We start from the raw sequence: 17912 nt of genomic DNA, 5'->3' as shown, positions 1-17912 counted from the left end.
ACAGTGATTGCGTGGTTGAAGAGAGAGAGAAAGACTAAGATTAAAGATTTGTGCTTTGCTCAAATATCAGAGATAAGAAAAAAATTCCATTCAAATCTATAGATAAGAACTAACTAACTAGAAAGAACGTATTCAATACTGCAGTACCAAGTCCTGTCTTCCTTTGTTTAGGGCAAGCGGTGCACATAGCCATTGGGAAGGTATGCTCTGTGTGCGCTCCTAAGTATATTTGTTGAATATTCAGCTTTGTAGTATCTGTACCTTGGGCAACATGAATATTTGGTCGACTTTTTACTGTTTGTAAATAAATGATTAATATGCCTATTCGCAATCAGTGTTTTCTGTCTCACTTGCCAGACCCATGAACCTGATGCAACATTACAACATATTAATATGAATATTAGCACTCACAGTAAGTAGGCAAAATTGGCAAAGAATATAATAGCAATTATGTCAGATTAAACTTCATAACGTTCAGTAGTTTTCCACTTGGCTGGTTAGTCATAGGCTCACTGTAGCTCAGCAGTTAACCACAGTGCTTGTTGTCCTTGTCAGGTACCACTTTAGCTCACTTACAGTGGCTGGCATGTATCCACTTATTTAGACCCTCTACTTTCACTGCTTTGTTGGTAATTAACAGAACTTGGTAAGGACCTTCCCATTGAGCTCCCAGCGGTTTCTCAATCAGGACCCACTCACCGGGCATCAGGGTGTGTCCTCCTCCTATTGGATCACTCCAAGTGGCAGAAACCCGTTGAGAAGCAGACTGTACAGCTTGGGTTAGTTTCACACAATAGTTAACTGAACTGTCTGCCATAATGTGTATAACAGCCTCTCTGAGATCAAGAACTCCCAGCAGTGACAGAGGATGTCCCATTACCGCCTCGAGTGGACGTAGTTTAGTTTTCTTGACGGGTATTGCTCTTGTGCTACATAAGTACACAGGAGGAGCTGAAGGCCATGATATGCCTTCCTCATGATACTTAGTCAATCATTATTTGATTATTCTATTCAGTTGTTGGACTTGTCCTGGTGACTCTGGGTGTTGTGCACAATGAAAAGACCATTCAATGTTCATCAATCAGTATAGTTCCTGACAAACACTCCCAGTGAAATGTGTTCCCAGGTCAGTCACTGTGACAGGGCAATCCCCAACTAGCAATCTAGCCCTTGATCAGAGTTCTTGCTGTCTGTGTGTGTGGCTGTGGCTTTCCTTGCCGGAATAATTTCTACCCATCTTGAAAGCTTGTCCGCTATTGTCAGTAGGTCAGAGTGTCCTTGACACTTTGGTAAAGGAATATAGTCCACTTGTAACTGTAAAAGTGCATTTAGTTGTGGTAGCTTCTCAGCTGCTCCAGGATTCACTTTCTGGCAGGTCAGGCATCTTTCAAATGTTTGTCGAGCTTGTGCCCTAAACTGAGGTGTCCACCACCACTGGGAGAATCTGTCAATCATCTTTAGTAGTTCAATGTTTCCCAGAGAGTATACTTGCCATGCCGGATAGGGAAGCAATGTGGCTGGGGCTACCAGTCTATGATCAGGGCCATAGCTTTACACTCCATCACTGTATAATTCCCACCATTCTCCACCCAGAACCACTTTTCTCATTGAGAGGACTGAGCTTGAGTCTCTCAGGTATCTTGTGTGTTTGTCTGTGATGCAGAGTTCAACTTCAGTTCCATAATTCCAGTTGTCGGGTTCACTGCAGGTGTTCTTGATTCTTCCTTTACTTCTTTTATTTCTTCTGTTGCTGCCTAAGTTGCAATTTTATCTGGGAATGCATTTCCACAGCTTTCCATTGTAGTCACTTTGGAGTGGGTTTTACATTTTAATACAACAACTTCTGATGGCAGTTGTATGACATCCATATATTCTTGTACTGGTTGGCTGTAAGAAATTCTCTTTGTCTCCATAAATTTCCAAAAGTCAGGCACAGCTCCAACAGCATATATGAGAATCAATGTAGGTATTAGTTGATCTTACTTCTGCCAACTTATAGGCAAAAATCAGAGCTTTCAATTCTGCCTGCTGCACAGAGATACCAGGAGATATGCTTCCTGTTGCCAGCATTTCAGTTCCAGAAATAACTGCCCATCCAGCCATTCAAATTCCTCTCTCAATCACTGAGGAGTCAACAGTATATAGGAACAGATCCAGTTTTGATAAAGGCGTTTCTTTGTAATAATTCACCTCTTCGTGGCATATTATTATTCTGGCACAATCATGGTAATCATAGTCTTCTATGCCCAATGCTAACAGTGTAGCTGGATTTGATGGATTCTTTCGTTGAATACAGTAGGTGACTCAAGAACAATGGACAACTTAGACCAGCAAGCAGCTTTTACTTGGGTGGCCCTATCCATGGTCAGTAAAGTGTGCATTATGTGTGGACATTGAACATTTAAAATTTAATCCAGCATGACGCTAGAAAGTGCCACATCTGCTATATAGGTTGTCTGCACTGCTTGCAAACAAGGACATCATCCTAACGCTATGCTATTCAGTTTAGCAGAATAATACCAACTGGATGCAGTCAGTCTCCATGTTCCTGAGTTAAGACTGCCATAATGTAGCCATGTTTCTCATTCGCATACAGGGTAAATGGTCTGCCCATATTAGGGATTACTAATGCAGGTACAGTACACAATGTTACCTTTAAAGTTTGAAATGTTTCCAGTTGTTCTTCGTTAAAAGTCACAAGATCGTGTGAGTGCTTACTGCTCGTCAGCAGATTGTTGAGTGGTTAAACAATTTCAGCATATGAATTGACCCATGCTCTGCATTAGTTGTAGAAACTCAGAAATGACTGAAGTTGCTGAACTGTTGTAAGAGGCTGACTTAACCAGGCTTGCACGATCTTCAGTGATTTCCCTTTTACCTTGGGAAATTTTCTGTCCCAGGAAAATTACTTCGGTTTGTTGCACCTATGCTTTGTCTGGATTCACCTTGTGACTTTTGGAGGATAGATAATTGAGCAAATAAGGCACATCATGTTCATTCTGGTCTCCAGCTTCAGATGGAATCAGGACATCATCCACATTTGTATGATAGTCAGATCAGTGGCTGGTAAGTTCCTCAGGTTTGTCTCACAGCCAGGTGATAGACAGTGGGACTGTCAAGGAGCCCTTGTGGTAGCCTCATCCACTGGTATTGTTGACCATCAACTGTAAAAGCCAATCATGGTTGTCATTCAGGCACAAGTGGTATGGACCAGAATCCATTGACCATATCAATAACCGTAAACAACTTGTATGATGATTTCAGGACATTGAAAATAGTTGATGGATCTACCAGTTTGTCAATACATTGATTAACAATGATTTCACCTTTAGTCCTGTGCATCTTCACTTCCTTGGTCTTTATTAGAGAAAACTGTGACAGAGCTCTCAATCTTATATTTCCATCACTGTCATCCTCACATAAGTCTCTAGGGGCCATAGAGTCCATGTCATGTCCATCCTGCAATTCTTCAGAGTTCAGATGGTGTTGCTGTGTCGAGAGAGTGTCCAATGTAGACTAATTCATGTCCATCCTGTAATTCTTTGGAGTTCGGATGGTGTCCCTGTATCTGGAGAGTAATTTGGACTGCAGTTCCTCAGGTGGAGCTTCAGAAGTGAGAGTTTCTCAGGGCAGAGCACCAGCAGTATTATCACTGGCAGAGCCACCCATCTGATGTTGCAGCTGTGTCTTTCAGTTATGTCTTCATTTCCTTCTGAGCTCTGCAGAATGTGCTTCAATTGAATTACCACGCTCGCTTAGTTAATGTAAAAGTTTGCTCTTCAGAGTTTTTACTGCCTCTATCATGAAGTTTTGCGTTTCTTTCAATTAGTAAAACACTTGTCCTGTTAACTCTTTCAATCGCTCACATGTTCAACCAAACCCCCAACCACGCAGTAGTATCTCTAAACCTGTAGCAGGCATTTTCTTCATCGTAATAAACTTAACATTGTTGGCATATTTCATTCGGACTATTTCATTAATTTTATCAAACTGAAATGTTTTATTCAGGTAAGAGCTCTTGGATAGGTTTCACAACTTGAAACATTATTGTGATTCAATCTTAACTTGTACATAACTTTTTCATCACTTTGACAGCAATCTCAAGATATTAATAGATTGCAAACAAATGGATTGATCCAGCAACCAAGTAGGTTGTACAACCAATATTTTTACTAGGTACTCAAATAGATAATCGTGTGACCAGAATGGATTGTAATCCGGTGGGTTACAACCAAATACATTGTCAAACCAATAACACCGAAAAGTCTACAGATTGTGGAAATCCAAAACAATGCACACAAAATACTGTAGGAACTCAGCAGGTCAGGCAGCGTCAATGGAAATAAACAATCGATGTTTCTGGCCGCAACCCTTTATCAGGACTGAAAAAGAAGGAGCAAAATTCCAGAATAAACCATTTTTTATTCATGCCTCCTTCTCACAACCACACCCCACCATCATTTTATTCTGCTCTCTCCTCCTTTCCTTTTCAGTCCTGAAGAAAAGTTCTGGCCCAAAAAGTCGACTGTTTATTAATTTCTATAGATGCTGCCTGACCTGCTGAGTTCCTTCAGCATTTTGTGTGTCACTGTACAACCAATATTTTCACAGCGGTTTTTCTTTTAAAATAGCAATGCAGCAGTCCTCAATCCTGATCTCCATCTGGTATTCAAAGCCAGAACCCTTTTCCTCTCAGACAACAGAGGAGCAGGTAAGTTCTTAACTCTTCTGTTACACACTAAAAATTCCATTTTTATCTTCAGTTGCTCCAAGTTCTAACTTCAAAATACCCTGCCACCAAATATGGCACTAAATGAATTCTGGTGTGTTTGATCCCTGGTCCTTATGGAATTCTGGAAAGAGGCACAAATCTTGTTGCATCGTGATCATTTTATAAATAGCTGATATAACAAAGAAAACTGGAATAGAATTGTGATAGATGTCTTCTAGGTGAAGAGAGAGAGAAAAAACTAAGATTAAAGATGGCACTGCATGTGTTTAGCCATTTTATACCACCTTGATGAGGAAAACTTCCAGTCAAATCTAGATAAGAATTAGCCAATTAGAAAGCACTTATTCAACACTGCAGTACCAAGTTAAGTAATGAGAAAGCACTTACTCAATAAAGCAGAACAAAGAAACTTCCAAAACTTTCCAGAATTATACTTTTTATAGCCACTGGAAGCATATTAAACTGTTATATGCATGTAAGAACTACTCAAAATATAAGCAGCTAATTAATTACTAAACTGCAAAGAAAATGCCAATTAAACTGTCTAATGAAAGATTTAAACAGTCATATCCAACAACGTGTAATTTCAATGTCTGAGGATGACACACAGGTGTCCTTCAAGAGAGTGAATCCACAAAAGGCTCCTGGTCCAGATGGCGTACATGGTTGTGTGCGGGAGATCTGCACAGACCCACTAGATGGAGCATTTACGGATATCTTCAACCTTTTGCTTCTGTAGCCTGAGGTTTTCACCTGTTTTGAAATGGCATCTATAGTGCCTGTGCCCAAGAAGAGCGTGGTGACCTGCCAAAATGACTACCGTCCGGTAGCACTGGCATCAACTTTAATGAAGAGCTTTGAGAGGTTGGTTTTGGCACAAATCAACTCCTCGATCTGCTCTAGTTTGCCTACCATCACAACACGTCAACAGAAGATGTGATTTCTCTGGTTCTTCACTCTGCCCTGGACTATCTGGAGAAGAACACTTAGGTCAGGCTGCTGATTATTGACTACAGTTCTACGTTCAACACTATCACCCCACCCAAACTCATCATCAAATTGAAGACCTGGGCCTCTATGCCTCCTGTACAACTGGATACTCAACGTTCTCCTCAGATGACCACGGTTAATGCGAACCAGAAATAACATCTCTCCCTTGCTGATCATCAACGCAGGTGCACCTCAAGGCTGTGCGGCTAAACACAGTTCCAATGCCGCATTCAATTCTGTCACACTTGTTGCTGGATCAATCACAGGTGACAATGAGTCAGATACTGGTCGAGATAGGACATGTCATTCCAGAATGAATTCTCACACAATATCAGCGAAACTAAGGAGCTGATTGTTGATCAAGTGGGGGATGGGTGAAGAACATGTGCCAGTCTGCACTGGAGGGTCAGTGATGGAGAGAGTCAGCAGCTTTAAACTCCTGGGTGTTAACTTATCAGATGACTTGTCCTGGGCCCAGCATATAGATGCAATCATAAGCACAGCGTGCTAGTGTCTTTATTTTCATGGGAAGTTAAGAAGGTTTCACCTGTAATTAAACACTCTAACAAAATTCTCCAGACGTTTCAGTATGATACTCCTGTTGAAAGTACAGTATCATGGACTGCTACGGCAATTTAAATGTACCGGAGTATAAGAAGCTGTAGAATCTCAATCAAAACGCAAGACGGCGACGCATTCAGTCGCAGTGGCCACTCGAGCTCCAACTAATATTGTAATTGCTCATCCTCTGCATCTTCCATATGATCACAAGACACTGTTGGATATTATGAACAGCACGTACTGGAACTCTACCTCACTAGCAAGTTGCTGGATAGGAGAGGAGGTGAACAGCACTGGCTTATTGTGTACAAAGTGTCATCGCCTGCCTCAGCCACCCAGGGACGAAGGTGTCAGAGCAGAACACAAAGAAACAGAAAGCACAGTAAGTGAGCTGGTATTCGTGCAAGGGAAGACTAGCTCTCCTGTCGAGTCTGCTTTCAAATGTTCAATTGATAGAAAATAAACTAGATTACCGTCGTCTCCAACTGAAGCAACGTGAGACGAAGGACTGTTGCATACTCATCCTGACAGAAACATGGCTCCAGGATACCACACCTGAAGCAGCCATCCAACTAGAGGGTTTCTTCTCTTTTTCAGTGGATGGAAATGCCTCAGCCTCAGGTAAGACCCGTAGACGAGGGCTGTGTATCTACCTTAAGGATGACCCACTGTTTAGTTCTGGTAGATCTTTTAATGGTGAAGTGCAGGACCTTCTATTTACTAAGGGATTCCACTGCCATTGTGATTATGATCGTATATACATCCACGCCCCACCCTCTGCTTATATTGGTGTGATAAACCATATAAATGTTGTAACTGGGTTAACTGTCTGGACACACCCCTCTGCTGACTGCCCCTGTGGCTCCTCCCACAGAACCCTGAATAAAGGTGATTTCGCCTTGCCCCCCCGCCCCCCCTCAGTCCGGGGACAGACTCTCAGCATGGAAATCGTATTGTACAGCGAATAAAAGCATTTTAGTATTTAACCTACTTCAGTCTTCTGGAGTTATTGAAGGTGCTTCAATTGGGGAAGTGCTATGCGAGCACTGCAGAGCTATCAGGTGATCTCCAAGCCACACACCCCAACGGTTTCTATGTTGCTGCCAGCAACTTCACCTATGCTAACTTAAAAACAGTCCTGTCTAAGTTCTATCATCATGTGACTTTGCCACCAGAGGCGAGAACACATTAGATCTTGTTTATACGATCATCTGTGGTGCTTACAAGGCGGACCCCCATCCTCACCTAGGATACTCTGGCCATTTATCTACTACACTAATCAGTAAAACGAGTCGAACCAGTTCGAAGGGAGATAGAGGTATGGCCAGAAGGAACAACTTCAGGTTATGGGACTGTTCTGAAAACACAGGCTGGAACCCATGTAAAGCTGCAGGGCCTGATAACATATCTGGTTGGGTGCTGAGAGACTATGCAGTCCAGTTAACAGAGGTTCTAAAAGATATCTTCAACATCTCTCTGGAACAGTCCAATGTCCTCACAAGCTTCAAGGCAGCCACCATCATCCCGGTGCCCACGAGCTGCCTTAATGACTAGGATCTGATGGCACTGACCTCAACAATAATGAAGAGTTTTGAGTGTCTGGTAATGGACCACATTAAATTCCATTTTCCTGATACAATGGAATCTTTCCATTTCGCTTATTGCTCAACTCAGTCTATAGACCATAAGACTTAGGAGCAGAATTAGGTCATTCAGCCCATCGAGTCTGTTCTGCTATTCCATTATGGCCGATTTATTATCCCTCTCAACTCTGTTCTCCTACTGCTGTAACTTTTGATGTCATGACCAATCAAGAATCTATCAAACTCTGCTTTAAATGTACTCAATGACTTAACCTCCACAGCTGCCTGTGACAATGAATTCCACAGATTCACCACCCTCTGGATAAAAAAATTTCTCTTCATCTCTATTCTAGATGGACATCCCTCCATTCTGAGGCTGTACCCTCTGGTTCTGGACTCTCCCACTATAGGAAATATCTTCTCCATATCCACTCTAACAAGGTCTTTCAATATTTGGTAGATTTCACCGAAACCACCCCCCCCCCCCGCCACTCCAATTATTCTAAGCTCCAGTGAGTATATATCCAGAGCGATCAAATGTTCCTCATGTGTTAACCCTTTCATTCCCAGAATCCTTCTCGTTGACCTCCTTTGCTCCCACTCCAGTGCCAGCACATCTTTTTTCAGAGAAGGGGCCCAAAACTGCTCACAATACTCCAAAAGCGGTCTGACAAATGCCTTATAAAGACTCAGCGTTGTGTCCTTGCTTTTCTATTCTATTCTCTTAAAATGAATGCCGACATAGCATGTGCTTTACTTACCACTGACTCAACGTGCAAGTAAACCATAAGGAAATCCTGCATGAGTCCCTTTGCACCTTTGATTTTTGAATTTTCTCCCCATTTGGAAAACAGTCTATGCCTTTATTCCTTCGATCAAAGTACATGACAAAACACTTCCCTCTTTTATATTCCATCTGCCATTTCTTTGCCCATTCTCCCAATCTCAGTCCTTCTGCAGACTCCCTGCTTCTTCAACGTTAGCTGCCCCTCCTCTTATCTTCGTATCATCTGCAAACTTGATCACAAAGCCATCCATTCACTCATCCAAATCATTGACATATAACGTGAAAAGAAGTGGTCCCAACTCCGATCCCTGCAGAACACCACAAGTCACTGGCAGCCAACTAGAAAAGGCCCCCACTATTCTCATGCTTTACTTGCAGTCAGTCAGCCAATATTCTACTCATGCTAGTATCTTTCCTGTAATACCATGGAGTCTTGTTTTGTTAAGCAGCCTCATGTGCAGCACCTTGTCAAAGTTCTTCTAAAAATGCAAGTAAGCAGTTCCCACTGACTCTCGTTTGTCTATCCTGTCTGTGTTGCTGCCTCAAAGAATTCCAACAGATTTGTCAGACAAGATTTTCCTTTTAAAAACTATGCTGACTTTAGCCTATTTTATCATGTACCTTGAAGTTCCTGAAATCTCATCCTTGGTATTGGACTCCAACACTTTACCAACCACTGAAGTCAGGCGAACTAGCCTATAACAAACAAGAGAAAATCTGCAGATGCTGGACATCCAAGCAACACACACAAAATGCTGGAGGAACTCAGCAGGCCAGGCAGCATCTATAGAAAACAGTACTGTCAACGTTTCATCAGCTATACTCTTATCCATAGCCTTCTGAGTTCCTCTGGCATTTTGTGTGTAGCTAGTCTATAAATTCCTTTCTTTTGCATCCCTCCCTTCTTGAAAAATGGAGAAAGATTTGTAATTTTCCAATCCTCCAGAACCATTCCAGAGTTTAGCGATTCTTGAAAGATCCTCTGATGACGCAACTCCACTCTGTCCTGTCCCTCCTGTAAAATGCTGTCTCGTATGCTTGGACGTTTTCTTTTTAATCCTCTTTGGCTCAGTGTTTAATGCAATCATCCTTCTGAAGCTGGTGGGTAAACTGTCCTCACTGGGTCTCAACCCCTCTCTCTGTAACTGGATCCTTGACTTCTTTATAGAAAGAAAAACAATCAGTCTATGTTGGCAGCAACATCTGTAGTTCCATCACGGTTAACACTGGCACAGCTCCCTCCGACCTACCCACTGCACCACCCCCCCACCAGCGCTGCATGCTCTGCCCACTGTTTTTCTCTGCTGATGTATGGTTGTACTGCTAGATCCAGCTTAAACTGAATCATCAAATTTGTCGTTAGCCTCTTCAACGATGATGAGATAAAGGAGGTAGAATGGTGCCAACAGTACATCTTGAGTCTCAACATGGACAAGATGAAAGAGATGATTATGGACTTTAGGAAAGTGCAGGCTGACCACTCCTCGCTGCACATAAATGGCTCCTCTGTGGAGAGGGTTAGGAGCACCAAGTTTCTGGGAGTGAGCATAATGTATGATCTCACCTGGTCCAACAATACCATGTATTGCATTATGCACTTGGTCTGGAGGAACATTGTTTCACTTGGTGATATACATGTAAACAGTTGAATGACAATAAACTTAAACTTAAACTTAAGTTAAACTTGAGAGGGCAGTGTATTTTGTCCAATACATCTCTCCCCACCATTGGTGGTATCTACAGGAGGTGCTGCCTATATCTATCTCAAAGATCTTCACCATCCCCACCATGACATCCGTTTGCAGCTACCATCAAACAGGATGTATAGAAACCTGAGATCCCACACCACCAGGTTCAAGAACACCTGCTTCCCTTCAACCATTAGATTATTGAACCAACCATCAAAACCCTAATCCCTACAGTTTAGCAACACAATGATTACTTTGATTAATTTGTACTAAAATGAGCACTTATTTGTTCGAATTGTGTTCTTTCTAATTAAAATATATATGTAATTCATGTTTATTTCAAATTTTTCTTGTTTCTTAAATATGCCCATGATGATGTTAGTCAGTTTTTCATTGCACCTGTATATACTGCTACTTGTGCATATGACAATAAACTTGATTTGACTTGGATATACAAAGAATGGTAAGATATTGATCATGCACAGACAGAAGGGTTTAGTTTAAGTAGGCATCACTAACTTAATTATATCATGTGCCAAACGTACTCTTGATGTTCCAGGTTATGAATGTAATGGCTCATAATGCATTGTATGAAAGGGTGATGGAAACAAATCTAACCGTAAATTTTGAAAAAATGTTAAATAAGCAATGCAGACATTGGGATAAAGTACAGGACTGTGGTAAAGTTTGGACAATGAACACAGGCTGCATTGGCCAAGACACCACATTGGTCGTAGAGTCACAGAACACATAGAAGGCCCTTTGACCCATGGAGTCCATGCCAAACTATTTTACCTGATCAAATCAACTTGCATTTGGACCATAGCACCCATACCCCTCCCATCCATGTACTTACCCAAATTTCTCTTGAAATTGAACCCCCATCTATCACTTCCACTGGCAGATCATTCCACACTTTCATCACTCTCTGAGTGAAGAAGTTCCTCCTCATGTTTCCCTTAAACATTTCCCCTTTCATCCTTAGCCCATCTAACCTCAGTGGAAAAAGCCTTTACAGGAGTTTGACTGCTGCTTCCCCGACTCTTGCCACAAATCCCCATCCAACACCTCCACCATTTGCACTCTTTGGTGTCTCCTGGTTCCTGCATTAATTCCATCTTCTCATGGCCAGTTAGATAATGGGTTGGTCCATGATGATCAATCACTCATCCTGAAGATCGACAAAGAGATGGCAGAAGATCACCCTGAAGAAAACAATGATATGTCTGCTACATGAAGTCCTAAATATCAAGAATTTGTGGTCAGAACCAAGTGCAGGTGAGTAGTAATAGGTTAATATGCTGACAAAAGCAAGGAGCTAACAGAAGAATTGACTCGTACAACAGCTGAAGAGAAATGAAATGGAGATTACAGGCTTTTTAAAGGATGAGGACTGACCACCACGTAATACTGATGCATTCGATTCCTTTTTTTAAAATTCATTTACAGGATGTGGGCATCACCAACTAAGCCAGTACTTGATGCCCATCCCTAGATCCCCTTGTGAACGTGGTGGTGAGCTGCTTTCTAGAACCACCGCAGTCCATGAGATGTAGGTACACCACAGTGCTGTTAGGGAGGGAACCCAGCGACAATGAAGGAATGGTGATATTTTTTCCCAAGTCAGGATGGTCAGTGACTTGGTAGGGGACTTCCAAGTGGTGGTGTTCCCAGGTATCTGCTGTTCATGACCTTCTAGATGATAGTGGGCGTGCGTCTGGAGGGTGCTGCATTAGGAATTTCTGTGTGTTGCTGCAGTGCATCTTGTAGACAGTACACTCTGCTGCATCTGGTGGAGGGATTGGATGCTTGTGGAAGGGGAACCAATCAAGTGGGCTGCCTTGGACTGGATGGTGTCAGGCTTCCTGAGTGTTGATGGAGATGCACTTATCCAGGTGAGTGGCCAGTATTCCATTACACTCCTGACCTGAGCCTTGTGGATGGTGGACAGGCTTTGTGGAGTCAGGAGGTGAGTTACATGCTACAGGATTCCAAGCCTTTGACCTGCTTGGAAACTTCCAAAACATTTGGATAAAATGGTGGAATCCACCACCAACTAATATTGAAATGTAGATCAGTGAGACATGGCAGCGACCAAATAGATTTTGGTGTTAGTTTTTTTTAATTCATTCAGGAATTTTAATACTTTCAGAATTAATTTTAATATGAATTTTAATAAATTCATATATGCCATTCAGCACCGAACCATAATGTCAAGCTGGGATGAGCTGCCAGACTAGTTCAGAGAGCAAAAACAGTGTAAGACATACTGATTTTGAGTTAAATGACAGCCTGATCAGACGAGGATGGTGGGTTGCTTACTCTAGAGGGTGTTAGTGAGCCAACTGGATTTCAATGACAATCCAGTAATTTCATGCTAACCATTGTTATTCCTGGCTTTCAGAGTCAGGTTTAGTATCACTGGCATATATCCTGGAATGGTTTGCTTAGCAGCAATACATTGCAATGCACAATAATAAAAATTAATTTTATATGTAGATATACCAATGGTGCAAAAAGAGAGGGAAAAAGTAGTGAGGTCATGTTCATGGATTCATTGTCCATTCAGAAATCTGATGGTGGTGGGGAAGAAGCTGCCCTTAAAACATTCTGTGAGTGTCTTCAGGTTCCTGTACCTCCTCCTTATGGTAGAGATGAGAAGATGACATGCCCCAGGTGATGGTGGTTCTTAATTATGGAAATCTATTTGAGACCTTCTTAAAGATATAAATACCCTAGGTATTGAAGTATAATCGGAATATCTCAGCATTGCAGTATTTTGACTATTTTGATACTGCATGCCATTACAAAGACTTGAAAGCAGGGAGAGTGGAAGGTGGCAGGGGAACAGGCACCAGGGCTTCCGGAGAAGCACTCCCTCTGCCTTGCACATTCTCAGACAGAAAACAGGTAGAAATTTTGCTTGAGTAGTGCATCTTCAAAAGTCTGTTCTGATGGAATGCTGAGTCCCAGCTGAGTGTAGGGAATTACAATCCCTCAGGATCATGGAATAAACGAGCAAGCTATTATTTAGATGGGGAGAGAATTCAAAATACAGAGATGCAAAGGGACTTGGGAGTCATTGTGCAGGGTACCCTAAAGGTTAACCTCCAGGTTGAGTTGGTGGTGAAGAAGGCGAATACAATGTTGGCATTCATTTCTAGAGGTATAGGATATAAGAGCAGGGACGTGATGTTGAGGCTCTGTAAGGCACTCGAGAGGCCATACTTGAAGTATGGTGTGCAGTTTTGGGCTCCTTATTTTAGAAAGGATATACTGACATTGGAGAGGGTTCAATGAAGATCCACAAGAATGATTCCAGGAATGAAAGGGTTACTGTATGAGGAATGTCTGGCAGCTCTTGGACTGTATTCCCTGGAGTTCAGGAGAATGATGGGGGACCTCATAGAAGCATTCTGAATGTTAGAAGACCTGAACAGGTTAGATATGGCAAAGTTATTTCCCATGGTAGGGGAGTCTAGGACAAGAGGGCACAACTTCAGGATTGAAGGAAAGAGAACAGAGATGCGGAGAAATTACTTTAGTCAGAGGATGGTAACTCTCTGGAATTTGTTGCCACAAGCGGCTGTGGAGGCCAAGTCATTGGGTGCATTTAAGGCAGAAATAGATGGGTTCTTGATTAGCCAGGGCATCAAAGGGTATGGGGTGAAAACAGAGGAGTTGGGATGACTGGAAGAATCGGATCAGCCATGATTGAATGGCGGAGAAGACTCGATGGACCGAATGGCCTACTTCTGCTCCTATATCTTATGGTCTGATATGGCCAGCTTAATGTAGCCAATTGCGAGTAAGTAGGGGTTCAATGCTAGAGACATGGACCTGGGAAAGGACACTGACATTGGTACATTTATCATTCCAGTGAATTTGGAGCTTTTTTAAAAAAAACAGGATTGGTGCTTTTTTTAACACCCTGACTGTCAGAGAAAAAAAAAAGCTTTATTTGAGATTTTACATGTTCAAGAAGCATACAGAGTGCCCTGTAAATCATGAGCTTTATGGAGGTCTGAGATTTTAAACTTCAAATACCCTTCTCCACAATCAGCTAGTCTGTGGAGTCCAGACCAAGCATTTCTTCCCACTGAAATCGTACTTGACCATTGCTCCAGGAAGCCAATTGAATCAAACGATCTAAGTTCATGCCTCCGAGACCCAAGTTGTTTGATGTGCTCCTCACCTCCAATGAGGCAGTCTTCTCTGAATGCTAGCATTCATTGTTTTCATTAACCAACAGAACTGCAATGATACATGAAAGAAATGTTGAGAAGGTGTCAGTAATATTGTAGGTTTTCACAAATAAAATGAAGTGAGATGTTTTATGATTAATAGACCCCATAACACATTTTATTGAACTCCATAATCTAATAAACACAAGAGCAAGCTAAAAATTCTGACAGAACAACATCATCATGTCAGACCAGCCTCTTAAAGTGAAACCCAACTCAATGTGTGTGGTTGTGAATTATGTACATTTCTCCCAATTATGTTATGACGTGGATTTGTAACAGTGGTACAGCGAGTTGCTGGTCTCCACTCTCATTGCTGCAGGAAAGCACCCTCTCTCCCCCTCACTGGAGAGACAGGGCCTGTCTGAGATACCAAAGTACTGGGTTATGGACTGTAGTTTTTGATGAACTCTAGATCAAGGTCTCTTTGGGGGCTCGTCTATTGCTTGCGAGGTGGGGGTGTCAGTGCTTCTGCTGGCACAAGTGGGGCTTCAGGGGTTTGATGTTTCTATCATTCATTCTATGGGGTTTCTTGTTTCATGGATGTCTGCAAAGAGTAAGAATTTCAGGGTGTATATTGTATACATTCCCTGGCATTAAGTTGAACAATTTGAATCCACATCACAACCCACTTCTCAATGTAATAATGACGGACAAGAAATACTGGTCTGGCCAATGACATCTGTATATCCAAGAACAACTCTAGGGCCTGCTAATATCATCCATGTAATATGAGTATCTAAACCCAAACCATAGTCTTCAAACAACCCACTCCTGAATTTCCTTATGTACTGTGTGGCATGTTCTCTGCTTTTCTATTTTACATCCTTTACATTAAAATGATTTTATTTAAGAGCGGTCTCACAAAGTAGATACTGAAGTTCTTATGCAACAAAATTTTCGACTAAAAGTGGAAAAAGTTCCAGGTACTGGAAATGCTCAGCAGGCCAGGCAGTGTATATAGAGAGTTAACTTTGCAGGTCAAAGATTTCAAGAGAAAGTGGTAGAGAGTGTAGGGGAGTGAACATCTTCAATGGGGAAGGCCAGGGTTGCTGTTGGGATAAATTATAGTGGGGTTGATGGATCAATGGGGAGAGTTAGAGAGAGAGTTAGAGAGAGACAGAGACAGAGAGACAGAGAGAGAGAGAGAGTGAGAGAGAGAGGGGAAAATATAGCGCAAGTTGTGAAATGTGGGCAGTTAGGTAGAACACAAACAATGTAACATTAAAGCTACTAAGTGTAGGGTGTGGGACACGTCTAGAGGGTCAAGGTGTACTAATAGAGAGAGAAAACCTGAGCCGATTTCACAGATGAATAAATTGCTGAATTGGATAGTCCTAGCACAGAGAAAGAAAGTAAGTTACCTGAAATTGCAGGCATTAATATTCAATCCAGAAGGTTATGGTATGCCCAGCTGGAATATGAGATATTGTGCCGCAGGGTTAGATTAGGCCAAATTTTAAAAAGTGAATGGAATTATGGCTTATATCAGGTTTTAGAAGAACTTATATTTCAGTAGACAATTTCTTTATGAAATTACTACACACAGGACTGTCTTCAAAGAGGATTAGAAGAGCTATCTGGCATTGCAGCAACACAAGAATTCAGCGGACAGTTCACAGAATATCAGGATCACTAACTCACATATTTAATTGCCTGACCAATAAAGCCAGGCTGGTGAATGCCAGATTGGAGTAACAATGACAACCTACATAATTTAATAGAGTGTACGGCTGGCACTTGTAATTAAGTCACTAAATTTACTCCAAATATTTTATACATTTGTATTGTTTGTACAATCCAAACTCTCCATCTATTGGAGAAAGCTTGTTTAATCTCTTCAATCCACTGTAACATTTCAACGCCCACCTCTCTTTCCTCTATTCACCCGCACTTGTTTAAATCCTCCCTCATCTTAAAACTTGTTGGTAGCTTCCTGGGTTACTGGGTAAGGTGAATGAAATGCAAAATCTGCTGCTGAGTTGGAATGAAAACTATTTTAACTGTGTGCCTGGATGATCTCTCTGTAGTTAATAATTAGTACTCAGTTCCAGGTGGATTGTGTTTAACTGCAGACTGCTACAACATTCATGAACTCAGTGACTTGGACGACAGTTTTTATGTGACTGCATTTTACTGCTATCTATCTTCTATGTGTCTTGTGCTGTGTATGACTGTCGGTACTGCGTTTTGCACCGTGGCCCTGGAGTAACACTGTTTTGTTTGGCTGTATTCATGGATGGTTGCATGAAAATTTAACTTCAACTTAAGAAAAAACAAAAAAGAGAATTTTAGGAGTTGGCAACAGAAAGATGTCCCACAGTTTATCCGAGCTATATTGATGACATTACAATTTGAGTAATGATTAAATAGATGTTGCCTTATATGGTAGACTGACATGAAGATGCTCTGCCCTGATATTTGTGGTTAATAGCATCTGCATCCTCCCATGACCCATTATTGTCTGGGAATTTTCATTCCACACTATTTCATCCATTTATCTGTACCCCCAGATCGCAAATATCAACTGGAGCTGGTCTTGGTCCCTGCCCTACTTCCGACCAGAGATGCCACTTTGCGGAAGGCATCCGGAAAAATGCAAAATGCAGCTCACTTACCTGCCCCTCAGGAGTCAGCAAATATTAGGTTGATCTGTACCAGGTGAGTCAGCTAAGTGATGAGAAGAAAGTGATAACCAACTCTGAGAAAAAATCTACCGATATTGGATTTAGAACCTCAAGATAATGCCAGTGGCAGCCATTGGCACCCTCAACAGAGCACTGTTAAAAACGCAGTAAAGCCAGAGAACCACCACTGCTACTGTGCACAACTAAATATTAAGTGAATGAACTTCCCCAAATTGGTCGATTAAAGTGGCAACCACATAGTTGGTGAGAACAATGGACCTAACGTTATTCATTTGAAACCAACCCATACTGTGCAGGTCCCTCACACTGGTCCTCAACATCTGTATTCTTTTCTCCAGTAACCCCTTCATCCTACACTTAGGAGGTAATGGAAATGTCTGATTCGTTGAAACATCCCACTTCCTTGGATATTTGTTCCTATTACTTATCTTTATCTGTCTCCTTGCTGTGGTGTGCCTTACAACTGCTGAGAGGAACAGAACCTCTCAGTCTCTTGGTTGAGACTCAAAAAACAACCCGTTTTACCACTTGAAAATTCAAGGCCAAATAACTTCATGTTGCAAATGTTAAATTCAGATAACATGAAGTTCTTGTTATTTTTTGCCAGAACGTATCATGACATGGCATTGATACCAAGGAGAGTATGTTCTCAACTCATAACTTGCTCAAAGAACTGCCC

Source organism: Mobula hypostoma, chromosome 17, assembly GCF_963921235.1.
Source record: "Mobula hypostoma chromosome 17, sMobHyp1.1, whole genome shotgun sequence".
Classification (NCBI taxonomy): domain Eukaryota; kingdom Metazoa; phylum Chordata; class Chondrichthyes; order Myliobatiformes; family Myliobatidae; genus Mobula; species Mobula hypostoma.
Note: the sequence above shows the minus strand (reverse complement) of the source record.